Source organism: Adiantum capillus-veneris, chromosome 4, assembly GCF_014529385.1.
Source record: "Adiantum capillus-veneris isolate H3 chromosome 4, ASM1452938v2, whole genome shotgun sequence".
Taxonomy (NCBI): domain Eukaryota; kingdom Viridiplantae; phylum Streptophyta; class Polypodiopsida; order Polypodiales; family Pteridaceae; genus Adiantum; species Adiantum capillus-veneris.
Window position 1 is genome coordinate 54,529,479 of NC_140934.1, and position 22,712 is coordinate 54,552,190.

At 41.2% G+C, this 22,712-nt stretch overlaps 1 protein-coding gene across 5 annotated transcripts in view; it reads right to left on the reverse strand.

Annotated features, from left to right (window-relative positions):
* The window catches only part of LOC147459183 (integrator complex subunit-like protein), a 99,028-nt gene extending 95,683 nt beyond the window's left edge, over positions 1-3,345 (reverse strand). Inside the window, exons 1-2 of one of the 5 annotated variants that reach the window (XM_086510502.1) lie at positions 2,426-2,482; positions 193-263 (exon numbers count right to left, since the gene is read on the reverse strand). The gene's annotated coding sequence lies outside the window, so the exon portion shown is untranslated. Of the gene's footprint in view, positions 1-192; positions 264-2,425; positions 2,579-3,266 lie in introns of those variants that run through there. The other 4 variants (XM_086510501.1, XM_086510498.1, XM_086510497.1 and 1 more) reach the window with 4 other exon arrangements.
* Positions 3,346-22,712: the final 19,367 nt, after the last annotated feature.

Here is a 22,712-nt window from a genome sequence, read left to right on the forward strand (position 1 = left end):
AAACCACAGATTGAAAGTGCAAAGTATATAGTGCACGTCATACACAGGTGCCATACAAAAGTATGGTGGAGAGCTGGCATTGTGGTCTCTCCAAAAAATTATAAGAAACGGAAGTCATGCCCTGCCCCATAGCATTTATGTGTTGCGCCAAGCAAACGCATGGGCATGGAAAATTGGATATAGATGACGGACCTTGTAATGTTGTTGAGTTGGAGTCACGCTTGTGCAATTGGAACGTGCAGTGTTGTGAATATATGTTCTCCCTGCCATACACAAAACACGCAGATGTAACTTCATGCTCTATATTGGCCTCAGATCAATATCACCTTCTCTCTCTCTCTCTCTCTCTCTCTCTCTCTCTCTCTCTCTCTCTCTCTCTCTCTCTCTCTCTCTCTATTTGTGTGTGTGTGTATCTCTTTGTATCTGTGAATGTGTGTGTGTGTGTGTTGTAAGCTGCTTCGGTCATCAATTATGTCTTCTTGTCTCCTTGCTGACCAACCGGAGTTATGTATAGTGCTTCCTAACTACACATGATAATGGGCATCCTGAGGTCGGCATCCCCATAGCGGAAGGCACTATATTTAATCTGTCCATCAATAATCCGCATCTGGCGAACTACTATTACGTGACACTCATGGACCTTATTACAGGTGGCACTCCACTCGATATCATTCACCTTCAAAATAGAGCCAAAAGGTGGTAGGGATGTTGTCATTTTTAGCAGTTATGAAGCCCATACTACCTTGCATTTAGCTGCCTACTAGGCATTGTGGCAAGCTATGACCAAGTAGAACTTGTAAATGCCCCACGTTATACTTCTCAATACATCAACCTGCGGTTTAAGGCAACACGACGTCGAATTTGTCGGTCCGTTTGACAAATGTTATTTCCAAGGGGTTTTAATCAAGGTCTCAATCCAGTAGCAATTCTCTTCATCACCACCCAAAGGTGAGGGTGTAATGAGTATGTTTTTGTGGCCATAGAGACAGTATACTCAAGCTCATCAGCACCAAATGTAAAATATCTATTGATGGCTTTTTTTTTCACCATCAGCACGGGGAAGAGTAGTAGGGAGAGACTATACTGTAAAGTTTCTGCTATCCTACCCAATTGTTGAATGGCCAGCACTGGAGTGTTGTTGAAGGCTAATAGGTACTGACATATTGGTAGGCATGTCTTCAAAAATTCCATTACTCCGCAGTCAGTGTTCTTCGGCTTCTCCAATATCAAATCTTTGTGTGGAAAAGAATTAGCTTTCACTTCTACTCTTTGACTATTCTTTTGACCCTGGTTGCCAGCGTGGGTACTGCATGATCGACTACTTGACTTTCACTGCAATGCTGATGCATCTTCTTGGAGCTACACATTAACCAACCCTCGCGGACACCATATTCTGTGTTGAATTGGTCATGAGAAAGGTTTCTATTTGTCTGCAGATCATTTTGAAATGCTTGCCTCATCAAATTTTTGGGTTGGCTATCAATAGAGCTAGATGAGGAGTGCGACTGAAGCCAACGGCTCATCAAACCATGACTTGCACTAGTGGCGATATTCCCCCATGCCTTTCTCTCAACATTCAGGTGTTTGCTACTAATCCCCTCACACTCTCAGCAAAAAGCCCAAGCAGCTAACCATCATAAGCTTGAGGATAACAATCATAAGATTTGGTGTGATTGATCTTGCTAAGCTTTTATGCCCTCATGTCCACTTCGACGTTTACTCTTTCCTCTGCCGTCTCCATCACCAACAACCTGATAGCATCAGTAGAAAAAATGTGTTGAACGGGCGTGCGAAGGCAATGAGTTTTGGCGATTTGACTCCAGATTAGGCCAACTAATCATCGATTGAAATCTGATATCTTCTGTTTCAGTAGCACTAGAACAGACCTCTACCATGGGTTGATCACACGAAATATCTGATCTTTGAGAGTGCTCATCACGTCGGCCAGCATCCGAAGTACCCTCTAGCTTGATGATTTACGAAATATAACTAGGATTTGAAAGCTCTCTAGTACTCCTTTTTGGTTCTTCTCAGCTTGCTTCTGCACGAATAAACAGCACGGAAAAGAATTGGTATGAATCTTGAGAATTAGGCATGGCTCATGGGGACCTGCAGCAATATATCATTTCCATGAACATTGAAGGATGGCCGAGGGCACAAGGTTGATGAATCCACATGAGCTATACTTGGAGCGACATAATGCTGGCCATAACTAGTTGCACCTGCAGAAACGAGTATTTGAAGCTGGACATACTGTTCAGCTGGCCACTGGGTCTTATTGCACACAAAGCTGTTATGATTGCTACTCGGGGAAGGCGCAGGTAGGCTATTCAGGCTTCACTACAAAAGAAGGCCGATTCCAATATGTCTACACTCTCTCACTCTCTCTCTCTCTCTCGCTTGCAAAGAGTGTACAGAGACAAACCTGCAGTCAAAGCTCCGAGCGGCTTCTCTGCGAACTGCTGATCGAACCGCTTCTGAGGGAAATTGAGCAACGCAGAGCTTTTTTTATTTTACTCACTTGGTAGCTTTTCACGCAGCGTTTTTGTTTATTTAGAGCTTTCGTGTTTAAAAAAATAAATAAACATAATGCCACGTGGTGGCTTCTGCATTCAGATACTAGAAAAAGAGCCTTTGGCTCACCAAGTAAGATTGAAATCTGATATCTTCTGTTTCAGTAGCACTAGAACAGACCTCTACCATGGGTTGATCACACGAAATATATGATCTTTGAGAGTGCTCATCACGTCGGCAAGCAGCCGAATTACCCTCTAGCTTGATGATTTACGAAATATAACTAGGATTTGAAAGCTCTCTAGTACTCCTTTTTGGTTCTTCTTGGCTTGCTTCTGCACGAATAAACAACACGGAAAAGAATTGGTATGAATCTTGAGAATTAGGCATGGCTCATGGGGACCTGCAGCAATATATCATTTCCATGAACATTGAAGGATGGCCGAGGGCACAGGGTTGATGAATCCACATGAGCTATACTTGGAGCAACATAATGCTGGCCATAACTAGTTGCACCTGCAGAAACGAGTATTTGAAGCTGGACATACTGTTCAGCTGGCCACTAGGTCTTATTGCACACAAAGCTGTTATGATTGCTACGCGGGGAAGGTGCAGGTAGGCTTATAGTTAGGTATTCAGGCTTCACTGCAAAAGAAGGCCGATTCCAATATGTCTACACTCACTCTCTCTCTCTCTCTCTCTCTCTCTCTCTCTCTCTCTCTTGCTCTTGCAAAGAGTGTACAAAGACAAACCTGCAGTCAAAGCTCCGAGCGGCTTCTCTGCGAACTGCTGATCGAACCGCTTCTGAGGGAAATTGAGCAACGAAGAGTTTTTTTTATTTTACTCACTTGGTAGCTTTTCACGCGGCGTTTTGTTTATTTAGAGCTTTCATGTTTTAAAAAATAAATAAATATAATGCCACGTGGTGGCTTCTGCATTCAGATACTAGAAAAAGAGCCTTTCGCTCACCAAGTAATGAAGTTGGAGAGATGGGATCAACAGCAAGTGCGGGAATCGCTGGGCAGGTGGATGGATGGAAAAAAGGCCACAGTCAATGCTCGCCCATTGTCAAGCGGATGCCCTAACCACATGGGCACATAGCTTTTGGTGGCATGCAAGAAAAAACCTGCAATCTTCACCATTGCCTCTATCGAGCTTAGCTCTTATCCTCTATAATGCACGACACGACGGTGGGGCACCGACTAGAAGTCTTATCAATTGTGCTCTTTATGCCTCCATAAAGTGCATGAGTTTGAGCATCACACCCTACTTGAGTGCTCAACTTTTGATGACATTATATCTTTCTTTTCCCATATTTTTGCCCATGAGCTTTCTCTACACACATTCCTCTCCCAACCTCGATGTGCACTCTCTATTGTGACGCTCATTTTCACGATTCTCAAGTATGGAGAGTCATAATCAGCTCCACGAACCCCAAATGATATGTTTCTTTTGGTCCCATAAGTCATATTTGACCTTCGAGGATAATAATGAATCTCTCTCTCTCTCTCTCTCTCTCTCTCTCTCTCTCTCTCTCTCTCTCTCTCTCTCTCTCTCTCTCTCTCTCTCTCTAAGATAGTGTATTGGGGATCGATGACAAGGAGTCTCATGTACTATGCACTTTATGCCCCCTGCAGATGTGCAAGTCTGAGTATCACACCCTACCTAAAAGCTCATCTTTTGATCACATTAGAGCATGCTTTCCCAACATTTTCAGTCATGAGCCCTCCCTGCATACAATCCTCTCCCAGGAACAATGTGGACTCGCAATTGTGATGCTCATTTCCACAATTATTGAGCATTGGGAGTCACTTGTCATCTATGTGCACCGCATTATATATTTCTTTAGGTCCCATAGGTCATGTATGAATCTCTCTCTCTCTCTCTCTCTCTCTCTCTCTCTCTCTCTCTCTCTCTCTCTCTCTCTCTCTCTCTCTCTCTCTCTCTCCATCCATCCATAACTTCCTCATATCAACACCGATTTGGGAAAACTCCAACCTCAATCAAAGAAGATGGCGTCCTCTATCTGCCCATGAAAAAACAAAAAACAATGATCAATGGAAGGCTTTGTTGCAATAGCATTTCAATACTAAAAAGGTTGTGATAACCTACTTTTTTCTCAGCCATTTTGTTGGCAATGTCTACTGCAACTCGTAAGGGGCCTTCTTCATCAACTAAACATAGTGGACAATGACCCAAATCCCGAAGGATTCTAGATTCCCACGCAACAAACACATCATCGACAAAAACGAAAGCCATGATTATGGCGTACTTGGTCTCATTACAAGAGAGCGTTAACAAGCAAGGCAAAGAGCTACATGGACTTGCAATGGAGAATGGCAATTTGAAAGTTCTTGTTGTAAAAAATGAGGCTTCAAAAAGGCGCTTGAAATGCAAACAACGTACTTGATGCAACGCAAGCATGAAATGCTAGAATGTAAGCACTCTCTTGATGATATGAAGGCTTAAAACAGCCCTTGAGCAAAGTTGAAATGGTTATGTATTGGAAGAGAAAAAAATGGATACAATGAAATGTGACATAAGTGAGATGAGAAATGTATCCAAGTCATGGGCCAATGTATGTCAAGGTAATGTGGTCTTGGATTCATCTATCATGCAAGTTACGAATGTTGGGAGGACGGGAGAACTAATGCTTTATCTCCTCACTCACTCTCTCACACACACACACACACACACACACACACCCCTGTCAAACCTAACACCATCTCTCCTTAAACCCAAGTACACACAAATAAACAAGGACACCACACACACACACACACACACGTAGACTATACATGATAGTGATAGCATGTAGAGAAAGATATGTAGACACATTTTTTGTGCACGCAGCTTAGCATAAAAGTTGAGAGAGGAGAATCTTGCAAGAGAATGATCTAAAAATTGTAGTTCCCAAACTCCTTTGCATCTGTTGTGGAGTTGAGTATTTGATTTTATTATTGACCTATTTTAGGTGCCAAATATTTTAAACCCCTCTTTTCATGAGTGGTAGCTATTAGTCTTTGCATGACCCTTTATAGGGTGGGTTCTCACTAGATATGTACAACAGAGCCAAATTGTCTCATTGGCAAAAGTAACTACAACACCGTGCAAATGAAATAGCCGAGATATATTATTTAATTGCTAGCACCTTCTCCTTAATTTTTAGAGTTACAATCTACACATCATCAACTCACTATTAGTAAAAATAAAAGATAGAATAGTAATCAACCATTACACACCAAGTATCCCAATTATAATGCTAACCACATACAACATAAGGGGGCCTGGACATCCTCCTATTGTACATGGTTAGAATTACAATTGGGTTGGTTGCGGTTAATTATTGTGCTATCTTTTATTTTTACTGTATTGATTACTATGTTGTCTTTTATTTTTACTAACAGTGAGTTGATGTTGTGTAGATTAGAATTCTACGAACTAAGGAGAAGACGCCAACACTTAAATAATATCTCGCGACTATTTACTTTTGCATAGTGTTGTAATTAATTTTGTCAATAAGCCAATATGGCTCCATTATACGTATTCAATGAGAATCCACCCTATAAAGGGTCATGCAATAAGTGATAGCTCCACTCATGAAAATAAAAGTTTCTTCATCCAAGCAATGCTTGAACATCAAAAATTTCCACTCCATTCTCATACTCAAGTCAAATGAGCCATTAAAAAGCAAGGGAAAACATATACTTAGTGCTTGAAAACCAACTCTTTGCTAAAACTAAAACTCCACACCGCTCTTCTCACGACGACTTTCTTTTAGAGTTTAAAGATTGTTTCATGCATGATTTGCCTCCTGAAAATCCATCTTTACGCTCTAAAGACCATAAAATTGATATTATTCCGGATAATGAACCTCTGTATAGAGTATCCTATCATTTAAACCCAACTACACATAAGGAGATACAAAACCAAATCACTAATTTACTTGATCGAGGACTTATACGACCTAGTAGTCCACTATACGAAGCTCCATTACTTTTTGCTAAGAACAAAAATGAAACCTTTCATATTTGTATCAATGACTACCATAGGGCTTCAAATAAGATCACTCTATTCCCAAAGTTGACGATATACTGGCAAACTAAAAGAGACAAACATTTTCAATAAAATTGACCTTAAATTAGAGAATCATCAAGTCAAAATGTTTGAGGTAGATGTTTACAAAACTGCATTTAGGACACAAATTGGTCACTATGAATTTCTTGTCATGCCATTTGGTCTAACAAATGCATCGTTTATTTTCACACGTATGATGAATATGCCTTTTATTGACCATCAAGATTCCATCATTATCTTTTTTGATGATATTTTGGTGTTCAATAAATTTGAACAAGAATATACACGAGTGTTTGATCTGCTTTCACAAAACCCCTTGTATCTGAATCCCAAAAAAAAATCATTTTTCCAACTTGAAATTGAGTTTGAGACACATTATATCGTGAAAGGAAATTCATGTATACCCCAAGAAAATTGAAGCCATTCAATCATAGCCTTGACCCAAAAACCTACATGAGCTACATTCTTTCATTGGTCTTTGCAGCTATGACAAGAAGTTTGTTCATGACTTTGCTTATAAATCTCATTATTTGACTCTCATGTTAAAGAAAAACACTCCTTATGTATGGACTGCGTTATAAGAAAGCTCATTCAATGTACTTAAGGTTGCTCTAACTAATGCACTCGTGTTACAATTGCTTGCATTTAATAGACCATTCTTTGTTGTAGTCATTGACTCTGGTGGAAAAGGTATTGGTGAAGTTCTTATGCAAGATAACCATCCACTTGTATTTGAAAGTCATCAATTTAAACCTTCTGAACCAAAGTTCAGTAGATACGCAAAGAATTGACTTTTATAGCATATGTTTTAAAAATTTTAAAACATTATTAAATGGGTGTTTATTTGATGATCAAAAGTGATCAAGAAAGTATCAAGTATTTATTAATTGAACCCTTAATCGATGATAGGCATATTAAGTGGACTGCCTTTATTCAAAGTTTCTAGCCCAACTTTCAATACCAACCTAGTAAAGAAAATGGTATAGATGATGCTTTGAGTCAAAGACCCTCTCTTAATTATCAATCGACCTTCATGAGTACTTCATTTGATTTTATGCCTGACACTTATGCACAAGAATGTGTGCACAAAATTGTCAAACGTATGCTTACTGAGATGATGCACAAAATCACCATCAAATGAAAGTAAATAATTATAACATCATTGATTTACTGAAAGCTTAAGTTTCTTCTCAATCGAAGAAATGGAATGATTACCTCCATAGTTTACAATTTTCATATAACAATACCACTCACTTTGCTATAAATAGATCTCCATTGAGATTGTATATGGTTATTCTCTTCCTCCTCTTGTTTCATGTCTTTCTAATATTGTGCTTGTTGCAGATATATTAAGCATGGCAAGGCACATGAGTTTAAGGAAGGAGATTATGTTATGCTTCAAATTGAAAGTGGCAAATTAAAAGTGTTGATAGCAATGTTTTTGTTACGCTTTCTCCCCACTTTTATGATCCATTCAAGATTTTTGTTGTAATAAATGATGCTTCATTTTGTTTAGATTAAACTTCACATTGGCATATTCACAATGCCTTCCACATTAGTCTCTTACGACCCTTTCGAGGACCCCTACCTACACATCACATTTATGAGGATCCACCTTTGCTTGTAGATCAAGAACAACAACCCATCATTGCACAAATAGTTGATCTTGAGACCATCACCAGAAACATTGGCATGGTTTACAATGCTATCTTTTGGCTTTTAAGGGCCACCCTAGAGAACATTCTAAATGGATGCCTGAAAAAGTTTTCTGAAAGTTTCAAGATCTTCTTCACACTTTCCATCACTCATGGGCCAATTGATTCTCTATTGAGAAACTAAGGACAATTGCTAGCTCTGGTGGGAGGGAACTTAAGAGATTGAGCACCATCCTGTTGTATGTGATTAACATTACAACTGGGATAGATGGCTACTAATGGTTACTTATTGTGATGTATTTTATTTTTACTAATAGTAAGTTGATGCTCTATAGATTGGAGCTTCAATACCATAGTTGGGAGGATGGGAGAACAAATGCTTAATCTATTCAATTTTCCTCACACACATACTCATCAAATCTCTCACCTGTCTCTCATAAAACCCAGGTACACACAAATAGACAAGGGCACCGTACATACACACATAGAATAGACATGATGGTGACAGCCTATAAAAGAAGGAGATATAAGCAAAAAAAAATCACACACAACTTAGCATAAGAGTTGAGAGAAGAGAATCTTGCAAGAGAATGGCCTAAAAATTGTAGCCCCCAAACTCCACGACACATGTTGTGGAGTTGAGTATTTTAAATTAATTATTAACCTATTTTAGGTGCCAAATATTTGAGGCCCCTCTTTACACTTTAGTTCATGAGTGGTAGCTATCACTTATTGTATGCCCTTAATAGGGTGGGTTCTCACTAAATATGTACAATGGATCCATATTGGCTTATTGGTAAAAAGAACTACAACATTATGCAAAAGTAAATAGCCAAGAGATATTATTTGATTGATGGCGTCTTCTCCTTACTTCCCAAAGTTCCAATCTATGCTACATCAACTCACTATTGATTTTAAAAAAAAACAATGCAAGTAATTAACCATTACACATTAGCTATCCCAATTGTAAAGCTAACCACATATAATAGGAGGGTGCCCAATCTTGTAACAATGGATCAAGCAAAGAGTGGGGAGAGTGGGAATGTACAAGAATTGAAAGAACACAAAAAACGGTCCGAGAATATTGTTCTCCAAGGGACTTTCAAAAAGGACTTGGAAACACCTCTATCTCTTGCAATTGCTATTGAAGATTTTTTCAAAAACCCATTCTTGCATTTTTGGAATCATGCTTTATGGTGCACATAGAGTCAACAAAAATAGAGCTCGTAGTTTATTAGATTGGCCTATTGTATGCATTATGGTAATTGAAACAAAATGAAAGATTTTTCTTGACAAATCTTGTATCTACCGCAAGGGGACAAGAGGTTTTTGATATGAAGACCATATGCCTTATGCAACAAAATGATAACTATAAATCATATGAAGAGAGAAGCAAAAAGCTTAAGGAGCTACCTCATTGCAAAAATACACTCAAGGAGGAAGCAAAGGCTATCCAACAAGTAGAGACATATTCCCTCTATGAGACCAACTCACGATTGCAACCGTGCTTTGGGAATGGTAATGGATATCCATGGGATGTTGTAGTTGGCATGATGCCCATTGCATTCTTGGATTGGATAAATACTATGTACATTCTTTGATGTCGACCAAAATGCAAGGCAACAAAGAGGGCAAGGAGGCGTGGCATGCATGATCAAGAAGGGATTGAGAGATTGTGTATCTATTGTCAAAGATGACAAGCATAAACTCTACATATGTGTGAAAATAGTTACACCAACCTGCACATCCACTTTTGTGACGGGTTGTTATATTCCTCACCGTGATTTTGACTTTATGATTTCTTGGATACAGAGCCACCTTTTGTGGATCGACAGGCAAGAATTGTTCACTTCAAGGAGAAGAGTGGGGTTATTATTTTGGGTGATATGAATGCATGCACAAGACATACCACAATTTGATATGCCACATGTTTCAGGGAGACTATAGGATGTTTACACAAATCTCTAGTGATAAAAAGGAGCCAAATCAATATGGAAAGTCATTTTTATATATGTGCACTAGAATGCTCATTGCAAATTCTATATATTTTTATGGAGTGGCATGAAGGAGTTTACATGTAGAAAACACAATGGAGATAGTGTGATTGACTATATGCTATTTTTGAAAGCTATCTTTTGGCCTGCATACACAGTTTTACACTTGACCAATGGAATCTGGAATCATATCACATGACTTAAATATTGTCTGGGAGAATCATCTTTGTGAATAGACTTCAAACAGGCACCCATGTATATCGATATGGTTAGGCAACTATAATAGAAGAAAAAGCTCCCAAGTGATTCAACACTAGATTGCAAGTGGAAAGTTTTCAAGCAAGTCCTTTGCTTTTGTGCGGAAGAATGCCTTTCCTTGAAGCACATGTCTATCAAATGTGTCAATAAAGGTAACTCAAAGAAGAAATGGTTTGACACACAATGTGAGGTTGATGATTTTTGAGTGTATATACATTGCAAGAATTTATATGAGCAACCAAATGTAGAAAAGATGCCATGTCATGGCTCTCTTTCATGTACGACTTCCTTCTTAACCATTGGTGATGTATATCAATAGCTTAAGAAAATTTCCACTCACAATGCAAGAGATCTTCAAGGTATATAGTCCAAAATGCTCAAATAGACAAGCAAGAAAACACATTGTTGGAAACTTGATATGTTTAACCTTGCACTTTAGCAAGACTTCAACATGGCATTCCTCATGATTGAAGTACAAATTGGATCAAATCTTTGAATAAAAGGGGAGATGTGAACAATGTAAACAACCACCACACTATAGTGGTGGTTCTCTTATGGAAAAGTTATTTGGATGTGACATGGAAATGAAGATAAATAAGTGGGTTGAATGGCAAGCATGAAGTTGGATAAGCAGGCTTTTGAAAACATCATAGTACCATTGATCACATTGGCACTCTTTGATTTTTCATGGAGGGAAAGTTAAAAGGATTGTTTCTATAGTGCTTTTTGAATTTCAAGAAAGTTTTTGATATGGTTCCTTGAGAGAATATTTGGAAACATATCTTGTATTTATGAGAAGGTGATGGTCAGGTGCATACAAAAGAGGGTATTTTATAAATTTTCACCAAAGCTTAATATTGTCTTTTAAAAAAGTTGCTTGCATAGAGGGCTGATTGTGAATGGCTCCACAACAAAGGTTATGCTTGTGAAAACTTTGAACAAGGAGAAGCCATGCATTGTGTACAATAAAGAGCACCTTGAAGTGGTAGAGAGCTTCAAATACCTTGGCTTTGAGGTTCCAATCAATTAGAAAGGGAATGCTTATCTATATGATGCTTAGAAGTTGGTAAAAGGGCCTACTATGCATTGGAGAACATATCTTTACTTAATGGGATCGCTAAAACTTCTTAACTCCACAATCTGATGGATGTTACTATGTGCCCAATCATGGGTGCACTAGGGCTGAACTTAGATCCCTTTGCTTAAAGCTTTATGCCCTTACGGCTCCATGTTTCTTGCACATTGCTTCTTATTTGAGTAGCCAAACATGATCCTAGATTTTGTCAAGACTAAATTTAAACAGCACATCGGTAGTACTCTAAATAGTAATGCTAATAAAGGAAACTCAAAACTAGAAATAACTTTTTTACTTGCTCATGGCAACATATACATCCTAGTATTCTGAAATAAAAATTGAATTGGAAACACATCTATTGCAAATACGTAATGTCTTTATGCAGTGAGAATAGAACTTGGTTTGCACTTTACCCAAGGTGTTCCACTTAAGATCACACCATAACATCTCGTAGATATGCTCCAATATAATTTCCGAAAGCAAACTAAAAGCATACATTGTACTTTTCATATGGTCATCATAAAAATTCTACAAGAATTTGCAAAAGTATTGCTCGATTGAAACGTATTTAATGTCTCATGGCACCAATATGGACCATGCTTATCTACTCTCCACCTTTGGATATACTTAGAGTACCTTACTTTAGAAACTACCCAATATGATCGTGCATATGATCAAGGTTATACTCAAAATTTTCACGCTTATAGTGTCTTGATAGAGCGAGAATGGATCTTGGTTTTAATGTTTACCAACACATTACACTCATAAATCATATCATACCACCTTGTAGAGGTAAAGGATAAAGTCTACACTAGAATTGCTGAAAAAATAAAGGATCCATAATGTTGCACTTAGAACGCAACTCAAAAATTTGACCTCCACTGTGTGGTCGATCATAGCATAACAGAGAAAAGACCATTGAAAGTGATACCCATCGTGAGGGTCTGAATTGGTTAACTATGGTTCATGACCACACTTTTTGATAAAGAAGATTCCATCTATTGAGTGCATATAGAAGTGAGGAAACTCAATCGTAAATGAGTCATTTTTTCATTGATAAAGGAAAAATAAATGTCTAGAATAAAATATCCATGTCCATAATATAATAGAAAATGTGCATAAGGAAAAAACAAATGGCCATTAAAAATATTGTTCCATTGTTTCACATGACTTTATCTAAATTAGAATCAAGCTTGTCAATCATCGACCAAGCAATCTACCTTGTTGAGCAAAAAATTATAGAACTTGGGCCTATCCAAGATTCTTGTGCATATATTAAATATTGGTACCATACTTTGGTTCAATAATGTCCTCCTTGACCATGTGTCATACTCTTTGTGGAATAAATTCCATCATGTTTGTATGCCTTGCATGAGGTTTCTTGGCGTTCTAGGGTTGCTTTCAAATGTTCAAAAGATTTGCATGCATGCCTTACATGAGGTTTCTTAGCTTTCTCAAGCACAAGTTCTTACTTAAATAATATAAACAGGAGCCCGTTAGCCCGGTTTGAGAAGCAACGTTTTGCCTTGCATAAAGACTTGTAGCCTTATAATCCTGTAGAATCTTTTTGAAACTTCTTTAGTTGTCCCCATCTGGATTCAAACCCCATGCATTGTGCCTTGCATGTATGCCTCCTTAGACCTTGCTTGAGTCATCCCAGTCCAAATTTGAACCCCTTAGACCTGACTTGACACTAGCCATGTTTGGAGCCTTGCTCCTCAAATGCAAGTGCTTTGCATGATGATTTAAGGGCCTTTGCCCAACTTTTCATGGCTTCCCATGTGTGCTTCACATGCATGGGGTTTATATGAAACAACCATAAGTACTCGAACTCAAAGCTTCATGGCTTTGCATGGGAGCAACCCCTTAGGGTGGTCCAAGGGCTCCCTTTTGGGAAGGTTGGGTACCCAAATTCAAAAAAGTACATGTGAACATGAAACTTCAAACTTGAAACTATGGCATGCAGGCATCATATATGCGATCGAGGGGGGGGGGAGAGAGAGAGAGAGAGAGAGAGAGAGAGAGAGAGAGAGAGAGAGAGAGAGAGAGAGAGAGAGAGAGAGGTCCTTACACAAGCTTGTAGCAACACATAGCTATGCCTCTTTGATAGATTATCCCTATAAGTGTCGCTTCCCACAGCTCCTCCATCCTAACCCTATTTGACATAGCTTGGTGCATCCTCATTGCATGACCTTCCCTTGGTTGCATGCCTTGTTGCGTGGGACCCTCCCTTTTTCATGGAGCCCTCATGACTTCCCTTCCCTCCCCACTATTTCCTTGCCTATTGCAAGCAAAAGTGAGAGAGAGAGAGGGGGGGGGGGGGGACCACCTGAGCTATGCTACCTCTAAGAGGACAAGGGGATTGGTGCATGCTTTTCTCCACCCAACCATTTTATCTTATAGTTATCCCTTGGTCCTATCGCTAGAAGCCCTTGAAGTGCATGCCTAGCCGGCCTTGCCTAAGAGCTTACTGCTATGCTACATGAGCTCTTTACTCCCACTTAACTATGCATGTTGTACTTCACCCCCATTTTGGACAAAATGTAGCTAGCCTTTTTCATATCATGGTTGTACTCCCCTATAAATATATTTCCACACCTATTACAATTACAACTCCACCCCTTTCATCCCTCATATACATGTTTACACACCCATACGTTACTCTGTGTCATTCTAAACAGGTCTATTTTTAGCATTTTCTTCCTTTTTTTGGATGTCTATAGGACACACATGTACAATGTCCTATCTCACAGGACGATTTTGACCTTTTGAAGGTGTTAACAAAGCTCTCTCTCTCTCTCTCTCTCTCTCTCTCTCTCTCTCTCTCTCTCTGAGTTTGCATGTCTATTAGTTTGCATGTGATGAATTAAAATAGAGCAATGTGGTCTCTTGGGAATGTACCTATGACGTATCTTCCCCCCCCCCCCCCCTCCCCGCTCCCCCCAAAATTTATTTCCATTGTTCCTTCAAGTGGGAATCTAGAGAGATGTTAGCAACAACTAAACTAACACATGCAACCCAAGAGGGATTCACAACCATAGTTATTATTTTTTTGGTTGTATATGTGAGCCTTTATTAAGTAGATTGGGCCTATGGCTTCTAGATTGCAGCTTATTTATCCAAGGGTACTTGTTTGCCAATTTTATGAGCCATATTGGCAAGAGGACTAGGATTTTTGACCATTGACAAAGCATAAAGGCCAACTTTTGTAGATTGAACCTAAGATTTTCTTTAATGAAAGTGAGCACTCTGACATTCTGAGTACTTTGCATCACTACAAGAGGTACTTCACATTAGCGACGCTCATAGTGCGACGCTCAAAAGAAAAAATCCACGGTGTCGCTATGGGCATCGCTATTTTATTTGTTACAAAACGACGCCCATAGCGATGCCGATAGGGGTAAAAAATAAACCGAGAGCGCCCGAAAACTCAGATCTGAGTTTTCGACGCTCAAGCAAAGAGGTAACCCGTGCTCTCCCTCTCTCTGTCTCTTTCTTCTCCCCCCCCCCCCCCCCCCCCCCCCCCCCCCCCCCCCCAACACACACACACACACACACACACACACACACACACACACACACGAGGAGAGGAAGGAGAGCCAGGTATGCTCCTTCCCTCTCCTCTCTCTCATGTTCCCTTCCCCTCTCTCTGTCTCTTTCTCCCCTCCCCCCCCCCCACACACACACACACATGCGAGGAGAGGAAGGAGAGCCAGGTATGCTCCTTCCCTCTCCTCTCTCTCATGTTCCCTTCCCCTCTCTCTGTCTCTCTCTCTCTCTCTCTCTCTCTCACACACACACACACATTGTGTCTTTGAAAGAGAGAGAGAGATAGAGAGAGAAATTAAAGAGAGAGAATGAGAGAGAGAGAGAGAGGAGAAAAGAAAGAGAAAGAGAAAGAGGGAGAGAGAGAGAGATAATAAAAAACCAAAAGGAGAGAGAGAGGGGGAGAAGAAGAAAGATTTAGATTTAGATTTAAGATTAGAACAAGATTTAGGATTAACTAGATTAAGTTTAGATTTAAGTTAGATTACAATCAGGTTTAGGTTAGATTTAAGATTAGATTAGATTTAGGTTTATTTTGAGTTTAAAATTAAATTAGATCTAGATTTATGTTCGATTTAAGATTATATTAGATTTAGGTTAGATTTTAATGCATGTCAATGAAGGAGTGCTTTGCCCAAAGAGCAAACACTTATTAAACAACAATATGTATATTCCCATCAGAATCTGACACCTATTAACTCATACACTAACCATATTCAATTAGCCGTGAATCATCACATGTTCAATTAGGTTAGATTTAAGATTAGATTTTGGAATGAGTTTTTATATTAGAGTCTACCTTCGGGATTACGGTAAAAAAATTAGAGTTAGACGAACGATGGTCCCTCAATTCCTCTCTACGAATGCGACCTTAAGTTGGAAAGCTTTCAACGGCATGATACCCAGATTGGAGGCCAACATGTAATGTGCTAAGTAATCCCTCGAACAAAGATCTACTATGAAGAGATGTTAAGATGCTGTGAATTGCTACAGCTAGAGAAGAGGCAAAGGGGTTTTGTCCACTACATGCACAATCATGTAGACATGGGTGTGTAGATTTCTCGTACCCACAAATATAGGCATTGACCAATAAAGACGAGATTATAACCCGGTGGTTCTGATCTCCGTGCACCTCTAGACCGAGGTGTGTGGGGATTGGACATGACTAGAGAATGTGAGGTAGTTTACAGTGCGAACAAAGAGAGAGAGAGAGAGAGAGAGAGAGAGAGAGAGAGAGAGAGAGAGAGAGAGAGAGAGAGAGAGAGAGAGAGAGAGAGAGAGAAAAGACGGAGGATGCCAATAGAAGATTAAATTTATGTCCAGGTTATAAGGTTTTTACCTTCATTATGAGTAGTGACGAGGATGTGCGGCCGTCCAACCGAAACACCTATCTCTCAAGAAGGATCTTAAGTCCTTGTAATCAATGCAAGCATGCTATGCGACGGACAAGACGTGTTTCTTTGCAGCACGTTCGCAAATTTGGCGTGTTTGATCCATATATTATAGATCGAGTTGTTGCTAATTATAACTCGTCGGACTCTGACGCTGGCCAACATGCAACAATCTTGCAACCCAATAGACGTGTTCGCAGGCGCTTTGGTCAAGCAGTATATGTGAGGTCACAAGATGTAGCCTCTGACAGCTCGGAGGATGATCATGCAGACCACATTCCCAACGAGGCAATGTTTGAGTCCGAGATCAATGAAATGATCGAGACGATCATGGATTCAGAAAGGCTTATCTATGATGATATGAAAAGTGAAGCCGATACGCCATTGTATGATGGCGCACGTGTGTCTAGATTGAAGGCGCTCCTGGTTCTTCTCAACATGCAGGCAAAGTTTGGATGGAGTGACACTAGCATCACAACGCTTTTCAAGTGATCCATTACAATATGTTTACTTTAATAAAAAACTCTAGATGTATAATGATTTGATAGATTACTTACACAAGTGTACCGCATTTTTTTCACTGTGTAGATTGCTCAAAGAGCACATACTGCCAGCTGATAATGTGCTGCCAGATTCCAGAGAGAAGGCAAGAAAGATCTTGCAAAACTTGGGGATGGACTACAATTCGATTCACTCTTGTCCTAACGACTGCATTCTTTTCAGAGGGGAATACATAGACATGGAGAAGTGTCCGAAATGTGATTCTGAGATATATCGAGTAGATCTCCACGGAACAAAAATTCCACAAAAGGTTTTGCGACATATTCCTCTGCTTCCTTGCATCAAGCATTTCTTCGAATGTAAGTCCATGGCCGCCCTAGCATCATGGCATAAGGAGAATAAATCTTCGGATGGTGTGCTACGGATTCCTGCAGATTACGTAGATTGGAAACATATAGACGAAACATGGCCGGATTTTGCCAAGGAAGCTTGAAATTTGTGCCTAGGCCTGGCTATGGATGGCGTAAATCCATTTGGTCAAAGATCAACATCTTACAGTGTATGGCTCGTTGTCATCATCAACTACAACATTCCCGGTGGTCAACTACGAAGAAGGGGCACCTGTGGCTAAGCTTGATTGTGTTGGGGCGGTATAAAGTGAAGAATATGGATGTGTATCTTCTTCCAATATTGGAAGAGCTACAACAATTGTGGATTGGCATAGAAGTGGTGGATATGAGCTGACACATAGGTCGACGGAATGCTTTGATCAGAGGCTTTGACCATCTGACCGGTAAGAAAGATACTTTGGGAGCCAGGGTTGAACTTAGAAATGTGGATCGTATGGAGCAATATTGGCCACAGACAGCATCCGATGATCGCTAAAACTCCCCTAAAGCGCCATGGATTTTCACAGGAGCCCAAGAACGCAAAGTAAAAGAGACCATTCGATCTGTGCGAACGCCCACTGGCGTAATGCACTCGCTTCGAACGTGTTTCACTAAAGAAGGAAAGCTTACCGGTTTGAAGTCACACGACTGGCATAAAACGTGTCAGGCATGTGTGAAGTGGAATATATCATAGTGGGAATTGTGTAATAAATTCTTATGTGGACTTTAATATCATTGCTAGACGTGTTTTGCAGTTTATTTTACCGTGGCCATTGAGGGATGTTTGTCTCCTAACGTCCGTAACACAATCTACAAACTTGCGGAGTTGGTGCAATGGATCTCACAAAAGGAGATCAATGTAGACTCCATACCATTCACCAAACTAAACGCTGCGGAGGTTGTGTGTATGTTTGAGAAACACTTTCCTACTACCATGCTAACCATTCAGGTGCATCTTCTTGTTCACATAGTTGATGAGGTGGAAATAGCTGACACAGTACATTCCAAATGGATGTTCTTTTTAGAACGTTTCACGGAAACACTTAAGGGATATGTGCGTCAGAAGGCACGTCTGGAGGGTAGCATGGCAGAAGGTTGGCTGGTATCAGAGTCCCTAGTTTACATTGGAGAGTGGCTAGACGTATTTGATAAAGCCCAGGACACGCTATGGAGAACCATAGATGATGAGCGCATATCTGGGATTGTCATGTGCAATCTCGGTGTTGAGAAGAAGATGATGGAAGATCTAGAGGCTAAAATCAATCGATTTTGCATGCTTCCCAATCTAGTGATTCAAAAGTGGCTTTCACAATACAAGGATGCATAGCAAGAGCGACAAAGGGCACGGATCGAGTGGAGACGGAAAGACGACCACCGATGCATTATCTGGCGGGTCTGGAGAGCCTATCAACATTCATGAGCTTAAGATGGCTGCACAACCAATTGAAAAGCGCACAACATTGTGGTGAAGAAGTGACTAAGCAGGAGTGGGAGTACTCTCGGGGTTGCACGACCAAGGTAAGTTTGCAATGTACGACTAGTGACTTTCTAGATGTTTGAACGGGCACTCATATTCTTTGTTGATTGTAGTATAAGTCATATACAACAGCATGGTGTAAAGGTCGACATTTTAGGGTGGAAAAAACCGACAAAAAGCGTTTTACTCAAGATTGTGGAATCATGGCAAAAATTGAATAGTATAGTCTATGACGGTCCTCTGATGCAGATCCTGTGGTGGCGGAACTCACTTACTTCGGCACGCTTCAAGAGATTTGAGGATCGATTATAGAAGATTTATTGTCGACTTGTTCAACGTGCAATGGTTCAAGATAAACATGGAGGTCGCAACGCTACTGTGCGCAGAGGAGGCTTTGGTTTCCTTGAAGTGGATTCAACTAAAAAATGGACCGACCTAAGAGACACTTTCGTACTACCCGAGCATTGTGAACAAGTAAGTTATATGCTTGGAAGCTATTCAATTTTAGAAGTTATGTGCTTGGAGGCTCTCATGTAACTTATGTGGCTCTGGCAGCAGGTGATATTTTATCCTACAAAGTCTACATCAAATTGGTGGTACATCATAGAGGTAGCCCCTCGTAGTGCACGGACGTATGAGGGCTACCATGTGCCAATCACAATGGCATCAATGGAGGAGATTGGAGAAGATGCTCAGTCAGAAGTCATCGAGGTGAGCATCAAGCTGCTACTCTCTATGGGGTGCATGCAGAGGATCTACAAAATGAAACGGAGGACGTCTGCCTAAACGGAGAGCTCTATATAGATATAGGGAAGGATGAGAGAGAGACCTCTTAAAGCCATAAACATTGTATTTGAACAATTTTGCTCCGTTTTATAGTGTATATTGTATTCACGTGGCTATACTTGAGAAATTTGAATTGTGTTTAATCATCATTGCGTCCACTCCAGGTACGTATGCTCCAGGTATGTTCTCACAAGCACGGACACTCCTTGCCGACAAGCACAGCGCTCCGAGTGCAATGGAGACTGAGGCTGCAATCGCAAAGGAGGTGATACGTCTCTGCTCATAGATGCTGCTCCCCCCTCCACTAGATGCTGCTCATAGATGCTGCTCCCCCCCCCCACTAGATCTAGTTGATCGGATGAAAGAGACGCTAAGAAGCACTACTACTGCTTCTTAGCGTCTCTTTCACCCGATCAACTAGATCTAGTGGAGGGGCGAGCAGCATCTATGAGCAGAGACGGATCACCTCCTTCGCAATTGTAGCCTCAATCTCCATCGCACCTGGAGCGTTGTGCTTTTACAAGATACATAGAATGCACACGGGAGACAAATTCACAAGAACTTCACAGGAATCTCTCTACACAGGAATCCCTCCCTCTTATGAGTCCTCTCTCTCTCTCTCTCTCTCTCTCTCTCTATTTGTCCATGTTTTCTTCTCCATTCAATATTAAGATTAAATGTTTGTGTGTTTAATGCAGGTATGGATGATGATGAGTTTATTTCTTCTTTGTCACCCCGGCAGAGGTAGTGGTACGAGGATCGTCATCGCTCTGGAGCACCATCACGTCGTTCTGCTCCTTCAGCGTCTCCCTCTGTTTCGGAGCATTCAACACGCTTCAAAGCTTCGCTGTCGACGAGACGATCTTCACACTCGTCTAAGCACCGACGCTCTAGTGGTGGCGATGGCGGTTGTTGTGGGGATTCCACCGCTGATGCCTCGACACCGCCTCGTGTTCGCCGAGGCTCTTTACCTTCCCCTTATTTGTCCGCCCCCACATCAGCCATGGCATCGCCATCTACGCCATGTTTTGCGCGGCTGGCGATCGTTCCTAGCTACACACCACTACCTACTCCTCTAGGAGTCACCCCAGTCGACACTCCTTGCTTCGGGGCCCAGACTCCAATGGAGACATCTGACGTTCGTACCCCCATCGACACGCCGCTAGAGACTCCTGTTGGGACACCCAGGTTCACGCGTCACAGGCGAGAGGGCTTGCTTTACTCCGTCGACTTCAACAGCGGCATCATCTTGGATGATGAAGGCAAGAAGGTGATCTTGCGCATGCACGGTCTTTGCTCTCAGGTGTTTAGACACTACATACTAAACACCTGGAGTGAAGTACCAAAATGAATTAAAAGACAGTCATCAGCATGCTGCATGACGAGTTTCTCGTGTCAACTAAACACCTGGAGTGAAGTACCAAGTGAATTAAAAGACAGTCCTCAGCATGCTGCATGACGAGTTTCTCGTGTCAACACGGGATGACCGCTTCAATGAAGACCTGATGAAGGTTCGAATGCGCAAATAATGCAAGCACAAGCGTTCTGAAGTGCAAAAAGCAATAAGGCATGTGTGGAACATACCAGATTGGCTGGCCAAAGAAGATTGGAAGAATGGGAAGCAAGCAGCACGCGAGAATCTTGACAAGTGGAAGCAACAAAAGGAGGCATCCAAAGCGCGAGTACAGGCAGGGAGCTCGCACCACTTGGGAAGCGGTGGGTGGGCATCATTTGAGGCCGATTTTGTAAGTGTTTTCGCATTGCTCTTTAGGTTTGGTATTTACGTTGTCAGGAGTTTTTTGGAGCAAGGAATTGCGCATATGTACATACACATGCATGGTGCATGGAATAAAGGATTGCCCATTTTCCAGAGCCAGGTGGTTATGTGGGGCCCACATGTGTACAGGTAGGACACCATGTACATAGTGCATCGATTTTCATCGTTACTAGTACCATTGTGTTTTTCTACAATAAGGAGGAGTTGGTAGCGCGTAAAACTTCTCGAGGAAGCTATCCGCGGGCCGACGACGTGAGGTCAGCAGGTGCGTCAGATGGCATCTAGTGGCGTCAGGAGGGCGAACGAGGTCAATATTTGGACGCGGATGAGGATGGACCCAACGTGGGTGTTTTCTTGTGAGAGTTATGCAGAAAGGTCATCATTAGGACCACTTTTTGGGGCCACTTCACGTGGTGGCGAGATGCATTATTGGAAGAAAGCTGAGTGCCAGGTGTGCGAATGCTGCAAAAAGGTGACAACTATGCACTGCGAGGTCAGTTTTTGGCCTGTTCGGGGTCCGTTTGAGGTCATCTAAAAGGCCAAGGGTGCCCAAGTAATAAAGCTAAGTGTGGGAACTGAAAAATAAGAGAAAAGACCAGAAAAAATGTGGAGAAGAGAGGAGGAACAGCCGCAGCTGTGTTTTTGCTCATTTTGGAGCCTGTTTTGGCCGTAAACTGCTCATCCGAGGTCGGATTTGAGCACTTTGACATTGTAGACTGGGGTTTTGGGCCGTTCTGGACGCGATGGCGCTGTCCATTTTGCCAAATTCCTCACTCTTTTCCTGCTGTTTTTCTGTGTAAGTTTCTCCTATGAGCGAAGTTTCTGCTCCAGTTTGTGATTGTATCTGGCTTATTTTACCCATATTGTGTGAGCTGTTTGCCCCATTGGTGTTGGCCCAAGCTCATTTGTATCTAAACATCAGAAATTCTCCTCTTTTGAGCTGAGTTTTTTGGGTGTGTGTGTGTGTGTGTGTGTCTGTGTGGAGTGGGCAAGTGGATAGTCTCTCTCCTCTCACTCCAGAGGTGTGTTCCCTGTCTCGGCCAGGTGTGTTGTGTAAGCCGAGTGGTGCCCCATAGTGTGTGTGTGTGTGTATCTTCCCAAGAGTGTGTGTCGGGTCGTTATAGAGGCGCTGTGTGTGTTTTCATCCCGCTCACATTCTTTTGGTGCCCCCACGGAGGATCTTCTTCGAGTACCTTCTGCGTCGAGCTTCAAGCTTCGAGATTCGGGGTTACAGGTTGCAGGTTGCAGATTACAGGTTACAGGTTACGGTTA